The sequence below is a fragment of the Trachypithecus francoisi genome, unplaced genomic scaffold (assembly GCF_009764315.1).
Source record: "Trachypithecus francoisi isolate TF-2019V2 unplaced genomic scaffold, Tfra_2.0 Lachesis_group16, whole genome shotgun sequence".
Taxonomy (NCBI): domain Eukaryota; kingdom Metazoa; phylum Chordata; class Mammalia; order Primates; family Cercopithecidae; genus Trachypithecus; species Trachypithecus francoisi.
The window spans coordinates 73,976,363-73,988,680 of record NW_022681461.1 but is presented as its reverse complement, the minus strand read 5'-3'; the positions used below and the strand labels follow the sequence as shown (position 1 = coordinate 73,988,680).

The 12,318-nt window shown below is 44.9% G+C and overlaps 1 long non-coding RNA gene across 1 annotated transcript in view; it reads right to left on the bottom strand.

The window, feature by feature from the left end:
- Positions 1–12,318, bottom strand: part of LOC117099385 — a 32,672-nt gene that overhangs the window by 858 nt on the left and 19,496 nt on the right. The window contains exon 3 of the long non-coding RNA XR_004443793.1: positions 981–1,088. This is a non-coding gene — a long non-coding RNA (uncharacterized LOC117099385). The remainder of the gene's footprint in view (positions 1–980; positions 1,089–12,318) is intronic.

Sequence of the window (12,318 nt, the reverse complement as noted above, 5' to 3'; positions counted from 1 at the left end):
AAGATCACTCCACCACACTCCAGCCTGGATGACAGAGTAAGACTCTGTCTCAAAAAAAAAAAGAGAGAGAACATTTTGCAGGTAAAGATGTGAACAGCAGAGGAAAAGATGGTGAAGCTGAATCAAAAGGATGGTAAGGTGCTAAAGCAGCCATTGGCTCCTCCTGCAGCTGAGGGAAGGGGAGTATCACCCGGTTGCTAGACCCACACTGAATCCTGTATAACAGCTATCCTCAACCTTGTTGGCACCAGTGACCAGTTTCATGGAAGACAATTTTTCCACAGATGGGATCATGAGTTGGGGCATGGTTTCAGGAAGATTCAAGGCATTCTGTTTATTGTGCACTTTTTTTTTCTTTCTTTCTTTTTTTTTTTTTTAGTGAGACGGAGTCTCTGTCATCCAAGTTGGTGTGCAGTGGCATGATCTCGGCTCACTGCAACCTCCACGTCCTGGGTTCAAGTGATTCTCCTGCCGTAGCCTCCCAAGTAGCTGGGATTTCAGGCGCCCACCACCATGCCCGACTAATTTATGTATTTTTAGTAGAGATGGGTTTTCACCATGTTGGTCAGGCTGGTCTCAAATTCCTGACCTCAGGTGATCCACCTGCTCTGGCCTCCCAAAGTGGTAGGATTACAAGTGTGAGCCACTGTGCCCAGCCTTTATTTCTATTATTATGACATTGTCATATATAATGAAATAATTGTACAACTCACCATAATATAGACTCAGTGGGATCCCTGAGCTTGTTTTCCTACAACTAGACGGTCCCACCTGGGGGTGATGGGAAAGAGTGGCAGATCATCAGGTGTTAGATTCCCAAGAGGGGCTCAACTTAGATCTCTCACACGTGCAGTTCACAACAGGGTTTGCGCTCCTATGAGAATCTAATGCCGCCGCTGATCTGACAGAAGGCAGAGCTCAGGTGGTAATGTGAGTGATGGAGCAGGGATGTAAATACAGATGAAACTTCATTTGCTCACCTGCTGCTCACCTCCTCCTGTGCTGCCCAGTTCCTAACAGGCCATAGACTGTTACCAGTTGGGGACTCCTGCTGTATAATCTTCCCATTATCAAACTATGTTCTAGGCCTGGGGGATGGGAGAGGATAGTTGTTTAGCTGCATAAAGGTTCACTAGAGACCTGGCTATATGGTCAGCACTCTGTCTTATACATATAGCTTCATAAACCATCAACATTCAAGGCAATCTGGATAAACGTCTCTGTACCTTACAGCCCAAAGAGCCTAACAGATTAGCTTTTCCTCTGGCAATTGCACTCTGCACAAATCATATAAATTAGTACTAAAACTTTTGATCCACTGGTTTTTATCTCCCAGTAGTAAGACCTGTGGTCTTTTTGATTAGCCCAGAATTCACTGTGGTCATTTCTCCCATCCCAAATAATCAGTGATGTAGCATTAGAAACCTCACTGTTTACCCTAACAACTCCCTCCACTTTTTTTCCCCCCTGGCCCTCCTAGAAAGGACTTCTTGGGCAGTAGGTGCATCCACATCTAGTGTCTGTCTTGAAATCTGAGAATGTCATGAGCAGTCAAGATGAGTTAGCACCTACAACACAAGTCCCTGCTCACAGGAAGTAAAGCACCTGGGTAGAAAATGGGTGTGTTGATGGGTGGAAATAGGTCAAATGGAGAGAAAACAAGAACATACCTGATTAGCTGGGAACTATAACCTCTAGTTACACTCTGATTGCCCCAACCTACTGCTACTCTACTTCCTCACCCTCCTCACCCCTTTTCTTTTCTTTTTTCTTTTCCTCTCCTTTCCTTTCTTTTTTTTTTCTTTTCTTTTCTTTTTTCTTTTGAGACGGAGTCTCACTCTGTCACCCAGGCTGGATTACAGTGGTACGATCTTGGCTCACTGCAACCTCTGCCTCCCGGGTTCAAGTAATTCTCCTGCCTCAGCCTACTGAGTAGCTGGGATTACAGGTGCGCGCCAACATGCCTGGCTGATTTTTGTATTTTTAGTAGAGACGGGGTTTCCCTATGTTGGTCAGGCTGGTCTTGAACTCCTGACCTCGTGATCCACCTGCCTCAGCCTCCCAAAGTGCTGGGATTATAGGCATGAGCCACCGCGCCCAGCTCCCCATCCCTTTTCTGCTGTCTACTGCTCCTCTCCTCTCCCCTTCTGCCTGATCTCTTTCCTGTCTTCTATCCCCATTTTTCTTTTCTTTTCTTTTTTTTTTTTTTTTTTTGGAGATGGAGTCTTGCTCTGTTACCCAGGCTGGAGTGCAATGGCACAATCTTGGCTCACTGCAACCTCCACCTCCCAGGTTCAAGTGATCCTCATGCCTCAGCCTCCCCAGTAGCTGGGATTACAGGCGCCCACCACCATGACCGACTAATTTATGTATTTTTAGTACAGATAGGTTTTCGCCATGTTTGCCAGACTGGTCTTGAACTCCTGACCTCGAGTGATCCACCCACCTCAGCCTCCCAAAGTGCTGAGATCAGAGGCATGAGCCACTGCACCTGGTCATTGACTTGTGCAACTTCTATGATAATGTTGCAGTTGCCCTGGAGTTGGCTTAGGAAGAAGGGATGTGGTTAATTAGCTCATTTCCCAATACAGTGTCATTCCTGGGCCTGGATGCTTGGGAAAGCACCCGATGCAAGCTTTAAGTACAAAATATGAGCCACTGCACGTGGCCTACCCCATTTTTCTTCAGGATCCTGGGTGGTATGAGTAAACCCCAAGGAAACATTGGCAGAACCCAGTCCTCTCTTTCAAAAAGTCTCCAGTGACAAAAAGATGAATTTTTTCACAGTGAGGCCCAAATGTATTTTTTCACCTGTGAAATTTGGCAAAGTTTGAAAGCCCATTTTATTTACAAAAGTGTGGGGAAATAAGCACTCTCATACATTTGCTGGTGGAAGCAGAAATTGGTACAAACTCTATATGAAAATTATAAATACACATGCCTACTTTGGGAGGCCGAGGCGGGAGGATCATGAGGTCAGGAGATCGAGACCATCCTGACTAACAGGGTGAAACCCCATCTCTACTAAAAATACAGGTGGCGGGAGCCTGTAGTCCTAGCTACTTGGGAGGCTGAGGCAGGAGAATGGTTTGAACCTGGGAGGTGGAGCTTGCAGTGAGCCAAGATCGTGCCACTGCACACCAGCCTGGGCAACAGAGCGAGACTCTGTCTCAATAATAATAATAATAATAATAATAATAATAAATAAATACACATGCCTTTTGACCTAACAGTTCTACTTCTGGGAATTCATTCTACGGATGTACATGTAGCAAACTGACTTTTAATCTTTTTCTTTCAGGGAATATCCATTAAAGATGGCTCTAATGAGGAAGTAGCATTCTTTGGAATTCTCTGCAGCCCACAATATGAAATGTCCACTGTTGTAGTCAATGACTGGGCAAGGTGGCTCACGTCTGTAATCCAGCACTTTGGGAGGCCGAGGTGCTTGGATCACTAAAAACCAAGAGTTTAAGACCAGCCCGGCCAACATGGTGAAACCTTGTCTCCACTGAAAATATAAAAATTAGCTGATGTGGTGGTGCATGCCTGTAATCTCAGCTACCTGGGAGGCTGAGTCAGGAAAATCACTTGAACCTGGTAGGTAGAGGTTGCAGTGCGCTGAGATTGTGCCACTGCACTCCAGCCTGGGTGACAGAGCGAGACTCCATCTCAAAAAAAAAAAAAAGAGAAAGAAAATGATGACATCTCCCCCATCAAACCTTCCCCTGATTTCTCCAATAGAACGACACAAATAGCACTTCACTATATCACTTACAGATTGCAGTTGAAGAACTCAAGCTATTCACCAACTATTCTGCTTTCTGATGAATAAGTAGGAGAGGATTCTTACTGTGTAATATGAGATATTGGGCAAGAAGTGATTAAAAAGCAGTATCTCAAGTTACTCTCGTTGCAGAGGCATGTAACACTGTTGCCCAGGAAATGCCAGAGCATTGTGCAAATGGAGAAGTCGTTTTCAGTTCCGATCTCAAGCAGGAAGGAACTCCTCCAGACAGAGGGGCTTTAAACCTCCTTTTCTTGGCCACAACATATATGAATACAGTCACTAGAGGAGAAAGTTCCCAGCAGATTACATGCTCACAGCCCTTGGGTTAGAGATTCAGAGCATTCAGCCTCAGTCAGTTATTCTCAGACTCAGCATCCAAACACTGCAGCTTCAGCTTGTGCAGAAAGATGATGCTGAGTAATAGGATCCTATAGAAAGAGGCAGACATCCCAGTGCAGGGCGTCCTGTGTGAGACCAGGAGACATCGGCTGCCTACAAAGAATTAGACCCAACCTGCCCCTCTGGTTTAGGGTCATCACTGGCATCATCTGAAGAGGAGCAGGAGTTGGAGATCAGAACCCACTGTGGGTTTTTTGAGTTTTTTTGCTTTTTGAGACAGAATTTCACTCTTGTTGCCCAGGCTGGAGTGCAGTGTCATAATCTCAGCTCACTGCAACCTCCGCTTCCTGGGTTCAAGTGATTCTCCTGCCTCAGCCTTCTAAGCAGCTGGGATTACAGGCTCCTGCCATCATGCCCGGCTAATTTTTGTATTTTTGGTAGAGACGGGGTTTCACCATGTTGGCCAGGCTGGTCTCGAACTCCTTTCCTCTGATGATCCGCCAGCCTCAGCCACCCAAAGTGCTGGGATTACAGACGTAAGCCACTGTGCCCGGCCTCACTGTAGGTTTTTAACTAGTATGTAGTACAGACCTTTTTCAGTCACTCTCAGCATTTCATTATGATGTCTTTACAAAGTTCTGAGGTTGGTGAATTCCAAGACAATGTTAGAATCTTCTAGAAAAGTAAAGATACGCACTGCCTTTTACCAATTTCTTTACCATTGTTTGTGCCACACATTACAACAGCTCTTCATTTAAAGTGGGGGAGGGTATGATATTGAGTTGAAACATCACGGTACTTTCTGTTTTATGTTGGACAAGCCTTTTGTGCTTTGTCTTGTCTGTAGCGCCAGTTTTCATGGTTCTATGGTGTATTTACAGGCATGGTTATCTATGGTGTATTTACAGACAATGGTGGTGGTGGGATGGAACAGAATAATGTTGGGGTCTGGAGTGCCTGGATAGCAGGAAATAATTCAGACAGAAAAATAGCAAGGCCAAAAATAAATTGTGCCCTTGAGAGGCTGAAAGAGAATGAGATATGAATCCCTGACTGTAATTGTAGTTGTGTTCACTGTGAGGACAGGTTTTTGCCCTCTGATAATAAATAGACTTTAATCCTAGGTGTGAGTGCTAGCCACTGTCAACAGGGGTGGCTCCAAATAAATCCAAAGTAATTGCCCAAGACACAACATCAGCCCACAACCAAATTCTCACACTGGAGAGTTACATGACTGGTGGATACAACTCATTAAGTCATAGTAAAGGCACTGGTTCTTCCCAGTCAACAAACATCCTCTAAATGCTTCAGGAGCCAGCCAGGCAAGCTATTCTAGCCATGGAGAGGTGTGGCTCTGGTGCGCGGTGACACACTGTGAACACCCAAGCTATGCAGTGCTGATTAATTGGGTAATGGATGAATGAGTCAAAGATCACACTTCCCAGTTTGTCAGCTACTTGGTAGCTCCCAGGGACTGGCTCCAGTCTGTCACTGGCTCCATGCAAGCAAGCAGTCCTGAGGCTGATTGTGAGCCACAAAGTCACTGTCAAGACCTGAGTTTCAGTGGAGTAGGTGGAGAGGCAGGATAAAGAGACATCTGACTCGCAACCTTTAATCTAGAGAGGAGGACTCAGAGGCTATGTTTTCCTGAGCATCTTCCTTTTCTTCAGGGCATTGTGAATTTGTGATGACAGCCCAAGGGAAGAAACAAAGCAAGAGTCTGGTCCCACAGACTAGGCATCCTAAGGCTAAGAGAGGAGGTCTTCAGCCTGAGTCATCAGTTCAGGTAATGTATGAAGTCTTGCCTATAAGACATGACCACCACTGTTGAGACTTGTCACATTGCCAACCAAAAGTTCTGGGATGGGGGGTTGGGGGGTGGTGAACTTTCTTCCCAATCCCCAGTGTTCCAGGAAGAATAAAGGAATCACATATTCTCAGCTTTAAATCCTGGCTAAATTTCTTAATCATTGAATGACTGCAGACAAAGAATTAATATCTGAGTCTCAATTTCTTATCTGTAAATATAATATCCACATTGTAGGGTTGTTCTGAATATCACATTAAATTAGGTACATAAAGCACCCAACACAGTACCTAGTACAAGTAGAAGCTCCATAAATGATAGAGTTTCTATCTCTGGGATTACTGAATCTCAGAGTTAGAAAAATGTAAAAAGTCATCCAACAAAACCCTCCTTCAATAAGCCGGGCATGGTGGCACATGTCTGTAGTCCCAGCTACTCAGGAGGCTGAGGCAAGAGAATGGCTTGAACCTGAGAGGCGGAGGTTGCAGTGAGCTGAGATTGCGTCGCTGCACTCCAGCCTGCGCAACAGAGTGAGACTTTGTGTCAAACAAAACAAAACAAACAAACGAACAAAAACCAGAAAAAGACCCAAACCCAAAACCAAACCAAACAAAAAACCCTCCTTCAGATTTTCTGTTGTCAGAATCCCCTATGCCACCTCTAAGACATGGGCCATTCAGCCTCTGCTTGGATTCCATCCAAGGCACGAGGGATCCTTTTCAGAAGTTCTGAAGGTCTTACCGAAATTGAGCTGAAATATAATTCTCAGGGGCTCCTACTACTTGAAATAGTGACACCTTGTCATATACAGGACAAGTGCTTCCAGTTGTACAGACTGCACATTGCTCAGCTGTGGGCGTCTGCTGCTTTTCACGTAGACTAGTGTGTAAACAGTGTCCCTGGAGTTGGGCAGTTTGATGGCCCTATCAGTGTGATAATCATTCAAATATTTGGTGTTAACCTCACACTCATTTGAGTCTTCTCCAATGAAAACACTCATAATTCCTTGTGTCATGCCTCACCTGGCAAGTTTTGGTTTTCCATTACCCTAGTGACTCTTCTCTGAATGTTCAGCTGTGTGACACCTGGATCTGGGCACAATGCATTCATCATCTTCTGGCCAGTTGGGAATAGTGAGATTCACTTTTCATACCTCATGCTGCTATGTTCTCCTACCTCTACCCCACCCTGTATTTTTTTTTCTTCACTTTTCTTTTTTTATTTTTTATTTTTTATTTTTTATTTTTTTATTATACTTTAAGTTCTAGGGTACATGTGCATAACGTGCAGGTTTGTTACATATGTATACTTGTGCCATGTTGGTGTGCTGCACCCATCAACTCGTCAGCACCCATCATTCATCATTTATATCATGTATAACTCCCCATGCAATCCTCCCCCCTCCCCCCTCCCCATGATAGGCCCCAGTGTATGATGTTCCCCTTCCCGAGTCCAAGTGATCTCATTGTTCAGTTCCCACCTATGAGTGAGAACATGCGGTGTTTGGTTTTCTGTTCTTCTGATAGTTTGCTAAGAATGATGGTTTCCAGCTGCATCCATGTCCCTACAAAGGACGCAAACTCATCCTTTTTTTATGGCTGCATAGTATTCCATGGTGTATATGTGCCACATTTTCTTAATCCAGTCTGTCACAGATGGACATTTGGGTTGATTCCAAGTCTTTGCTATTATGAATAGTGCCGCAATAAACATACGTGTGCATGTGTCTTTGTAGTAGAATAATTTATAATCCTTTGGGTATATACCCAGTAGTGGGATGGCTGGGTCATATGGTACATCTAGTTCTAGATCCTTGAGGAATTGCCATACTGTTTTCCATATGGTTGAACTAGTTTACAATCCCACCAACAGTGTAAAAGTGTTCCTATTTCTCCACATCCTCCCCAGCACCTGTTGTTTCCTGACTTTTTAATGATTGCCATTCTACCCACCCTGTATTTTATAATGTTTTGTTATTTTAGTTTTCATTTAATCTAAGAACAGGACTTTACATTGGCAAAGATTACTCAAGACTCGCAGACCAAGGGCAGAAGTTTTTTTTTTTGTTTTTTTTTTTCCAGTCTTAGAAAATTCCCTCCAACTTGACATTGATACGTTTTTTTCTTCTTTCTTTTCTTTTCCTTTTGTTTGTTTGTTTTAAATTTTTCATTGCACTGGCATGTAGCTAAGATGTCTCTATCTTGACCCCAATTTTATTACGGGAGACTTTGTTTAGTTTTTTGGTCCAGTTATTTATTTATTCAGCCAACATTCATTGGGCACCTGCTGTGTCTTGTACCAGATACTTGCTGTAGACGCCGTGTTATGGCAGTGAGTGTTTTAACAGCTGACTACCCAGAAGAAAAAAAAGCCCTAGTTTGTAATGTTTGCTGATTTGGCGTAACTACTTCCTACCATGGCAGATTTCAAACTACCAAGGTGATGTCATTGAACATAGAGTTGGAAAGAGATGTATTTGCATAAACAGCTCTTGTGAGCCAGCATGAGGCAGCCCCAGCACACCACTGATAATTTACAGATGAGCCACACACAGTCTCTGCCTTAGGAAAGCTCCATGAGGTTCTTAGAATGTGGTGATGCACAGAGTCCATCTCTCCTCTAAATCTACCATGGAGAAACCATGTCAAAGGAGGAAATAACATTTGTCTGACATGATTTGTTCTCAGAGCACCTTGTTTCATAATTGCAAAGGATTCTTTTAGGTGCTTGGGAGCCATTCCTTTCATATTTCCTTCGAAATTATTTTCAGGCCAGGCACAGTGGCTCACGCCTGTCATACTAGCACTTTGGGAGACTGAGGTGGGTGGATCACCTGAGATCAGAAGTTCGCGGCCAGCCTGGCCAACATGGCAAAACCCCTTCTGTACTAAAAATACAAAAATTAGCCAGGTGTGGTGGCGGGCACCTGTAATCTCAGCTACTCGGGAGGCTGAGGCAGGAGAATCGCTTGAACCTGCGAGGCAGAGATTGCAGTGAGCTGAGATTGCACCATTGCACTCCAGCCTGGGAGTCTAGAAGCAATGTCAGTCTCATTCACCTATAGTTTAGAGGTTCTACCTCCTCCTCCTTTCAAAAAACTGTACACTGTTTGCCCATTTCTAGTCTTCTAACACTTTTGCTATTCTCCATACATCCTCAAAGCTCTGTATGAGCAACCGGGAAATCTCAATCCTAAATTCTTTCAGTATCTCATGGCAAATTCTGTTCCAATACTGGAGCCCAGCACTCATTTATGTGGAGAGTTAATGTACTTCCCTCTTCACCTATTTTGAGCTTTGAGTCTAACAATGTAGAGTCTTCTTTTTTGGATCCGAAGATCTTTCTACATGATGAGAAAGACTGAAGGAAAATAAGGACAAGGGTTTGTTTCTTCATGTTGCAATGGCACAAAATCTTTGTTAACTGTAACAATAAGAATGGTGGCACCCTGAAGATGTCCATGTCCTGATCTCCTGGTCAGGAGTGATATGTCATGTGACATGAGAATATTTTATGTTACACAGTGAGAAGGAATTCAGGTTGTACATGGTATTAAGCTTGCTAAACAGCAGACCTTAAGATAAGAAGGTCACACTGGACTCTCCAAATGAGCCCAATTGAACCTCAAAGATCCCTTGAATGTAGAACAGAGAACAAGAAAAGATGTAAAGATGCTACGCTGCTGACTTTGAAGATGGAAGAAGGGGCCAAGACAGAAGGAATGCAGGCAGACTCTAGAAGCTAAAAAGGCAAGATCATGACTTCTCTTCTAGAGCCTCTGGAGGGAATGCAAGGCCAGGCACAGTGGCTCGTGCCTGTAATCCAACACTTTGGGAGGGCAAGGCGAGGGGATCGCTTGAGCCCAGGAATTCGAGACCAGCCTGGGCAACATCGCAAAACCCCATCTCTACAAAAAACAGAAAAATTTGCCCGGCATGGTGGCACGTGCTGGCAGTCCCAGCTACTCAGGAGGCTGAGGCATGAGAATAACTGAGCCCAGAGAGGGGGAGGCTGCAGTGAGCAGTGATCATACCACTGCACCCCAGTCTGGGCAACAGAGTGACACTCTGTCTCAAAAAAAAAAAAAAAAAAAAAAAAACAGGCCGGCTGCAGTGGCTCACGCCTGTAATCCCAGCACTCTGGGAGGCCAAGGTGGACAGATCACAAGGTGAGGAGTTCGAGACCAAACCTGGCCAACCTAAAACTACAAAAAATTAGCCAGGTATGGTGGCAGGTGCCTGTAATCCCAGCTACTCAGGAGGCTGAGGCAGGAGAATCGCTTGAACCTGGGAGGCAGATTTTGCAGTGAGCCGAGATTGTACCATTGCACTCCAGCCTGAACGACAGTGCAAGACTCCATCTCAAAAAAAAAAAAACAAAAAAAAACCCCACAAAACCCACAAAAACAAACAAAAAACCCAAATAAACAAAAAACAGAAGGAGGGCAGCCCTGTTGACTCCTTGATTTTAGCCCAGTGAGGCCCATTTTAGACTTCTGACCTCCAGGATTGTAAGATCACACATCTGTGTTTTTAAGCTACCAAGTTTGTGGTGATTTGATACAGCAGCAATAGAAAACTCATACACAAACCCATTCCAGACCTCCTCCCTTTCTGTCTTCCACTCTAGAAGCTGGAGAGCCTAATTCTTTCTGTGTCAGCAGGTCTGTGTTTTCCAAGTCTACATGATGGTCACCCAGATACCACTTTCATCAACATGTGGTGTGCTGGAAATCCAGAGGACCTTGACCAAAGCTTTGGCTGTCAAGACACACCCAGTGGCAGAGGAGAAGATAATGCTTCTCCTCTATAGTGTTATGCTCAGCTGCAGCCACATCTCATGTGAGAAATTTCTGGCCACACAGCTCTATCTGTAGGTGACACATGGACACAGCCTCTTCCCAAGGTGTCTTCGTATAGGGCTAGAGTGCTACATGTGGACATATTTCCAAACATAGCCATACATTTTACCTGTAACTCCCTTTCCCTATCATCTCAGTGTCCTAGCCCCTGAGAGCAGAAGTCCCATCGTATCCCAATTCCAAGATTCACCACGTTTTCTAGCTCAAAATTAGTGTTTCTGCCAGGGGTAGTGGCTCACACCTGCAATCCCAGCACTTTGAGGGGCTGAGACGGGTGGATCACCTGAGGTCAGGAGTTCGAGACCAGCCTGACCAACATGGTGAAACCCCATCTCTACCAAAATTACAAAATTAGCCGGGTGTGGTGGCGTATGCCTGTAACCCCAGCTACTTAGGTGACTGAGGCAAGAGGCACCCGGCTACTTTTTGTATTTTTAGTAGAGACAGAGTTGCACTATGTTGGCCAGGCTTGTCTCAAACTCCTGACCTCGTGATCCGCCTGCCTCGGCCTCCCAAAGTGCTGGGATTATAGGCATGAGCCACCGCGCCCGGCAGAGACTGCATTTCTTGTTCACCAGGACAGTACTTGTGCTGTTCTTCCTTTTAGCCTTATCTATATGCCCTCTGTGTCTCGAGCTCAAGGTGATTGATTTCCATCCACCATAAATGTTCCCTTGAAGGGTTCTATTCTCTTCCATCTGTTCCGTTCTTAAGTGTCATGCCTCCGAGTCTCCGCAACTGAGGTCACTCAGTTTGTTACTCATGCTCTGAACTTAGGTACACACTGTTTGTTACTCATTAATATGTTCTAGGTGCCATGGGGAAATCCAAGATGCTTCCTGTGACAGGAATCCTGCCTTGTGGTTCACAGTCCATTTGAGAGATGACTATTTAACCACTAGGAGAAAAAGAAGTAGTGCCTGCTCAAAGAAAGGGACTGATAAAATGCAATGGGCAGTCAGAGGGGGACAGAGGGCACTTCCAATTTAAAGACAGACCTCAAGAAGGAGGGACTTCTAAGCCAGACCGGAGAATTATAAACAACTTAAAGATGGCGGGGCATGGTGGCTCACGCTGTAATTAATCCCAGCACTTTGGGAGGCCGAGGCGGGTAGATCACTTGAGGTCAGGAGTTTGAGACCATCCTGGTGAAACCCCATCTCTACTAAAAATACAAAAATTAGCTGGGTGTGGTGGTGCATGTTTGTAATCCCAGCTACTCAGGAGGCTGAGGCAGAAGAATAGCTTGAACCAGGCAGTTGGAGGTTAAGGTGAGCCAAGATCGCGCCACTGCACTCCAGTCTGGTGACAGAGCAAGACTCCGTCTCACTAAATAAATAAATAAATAAACAAGCCAGTGTGGTGGTGCACACCTGTAATCCCAGCTACTCGGGTGGTTGAGCCAGGAGAATTGCTTGAACCCTGGAGGCAGAGGTTGCAGTGAACCGAGATCGCACCACTGCACTGCAGCCTGGGTGACAGAGCCAGACTTGTCTCAAAACAAACAAACAAAAAGCTTAA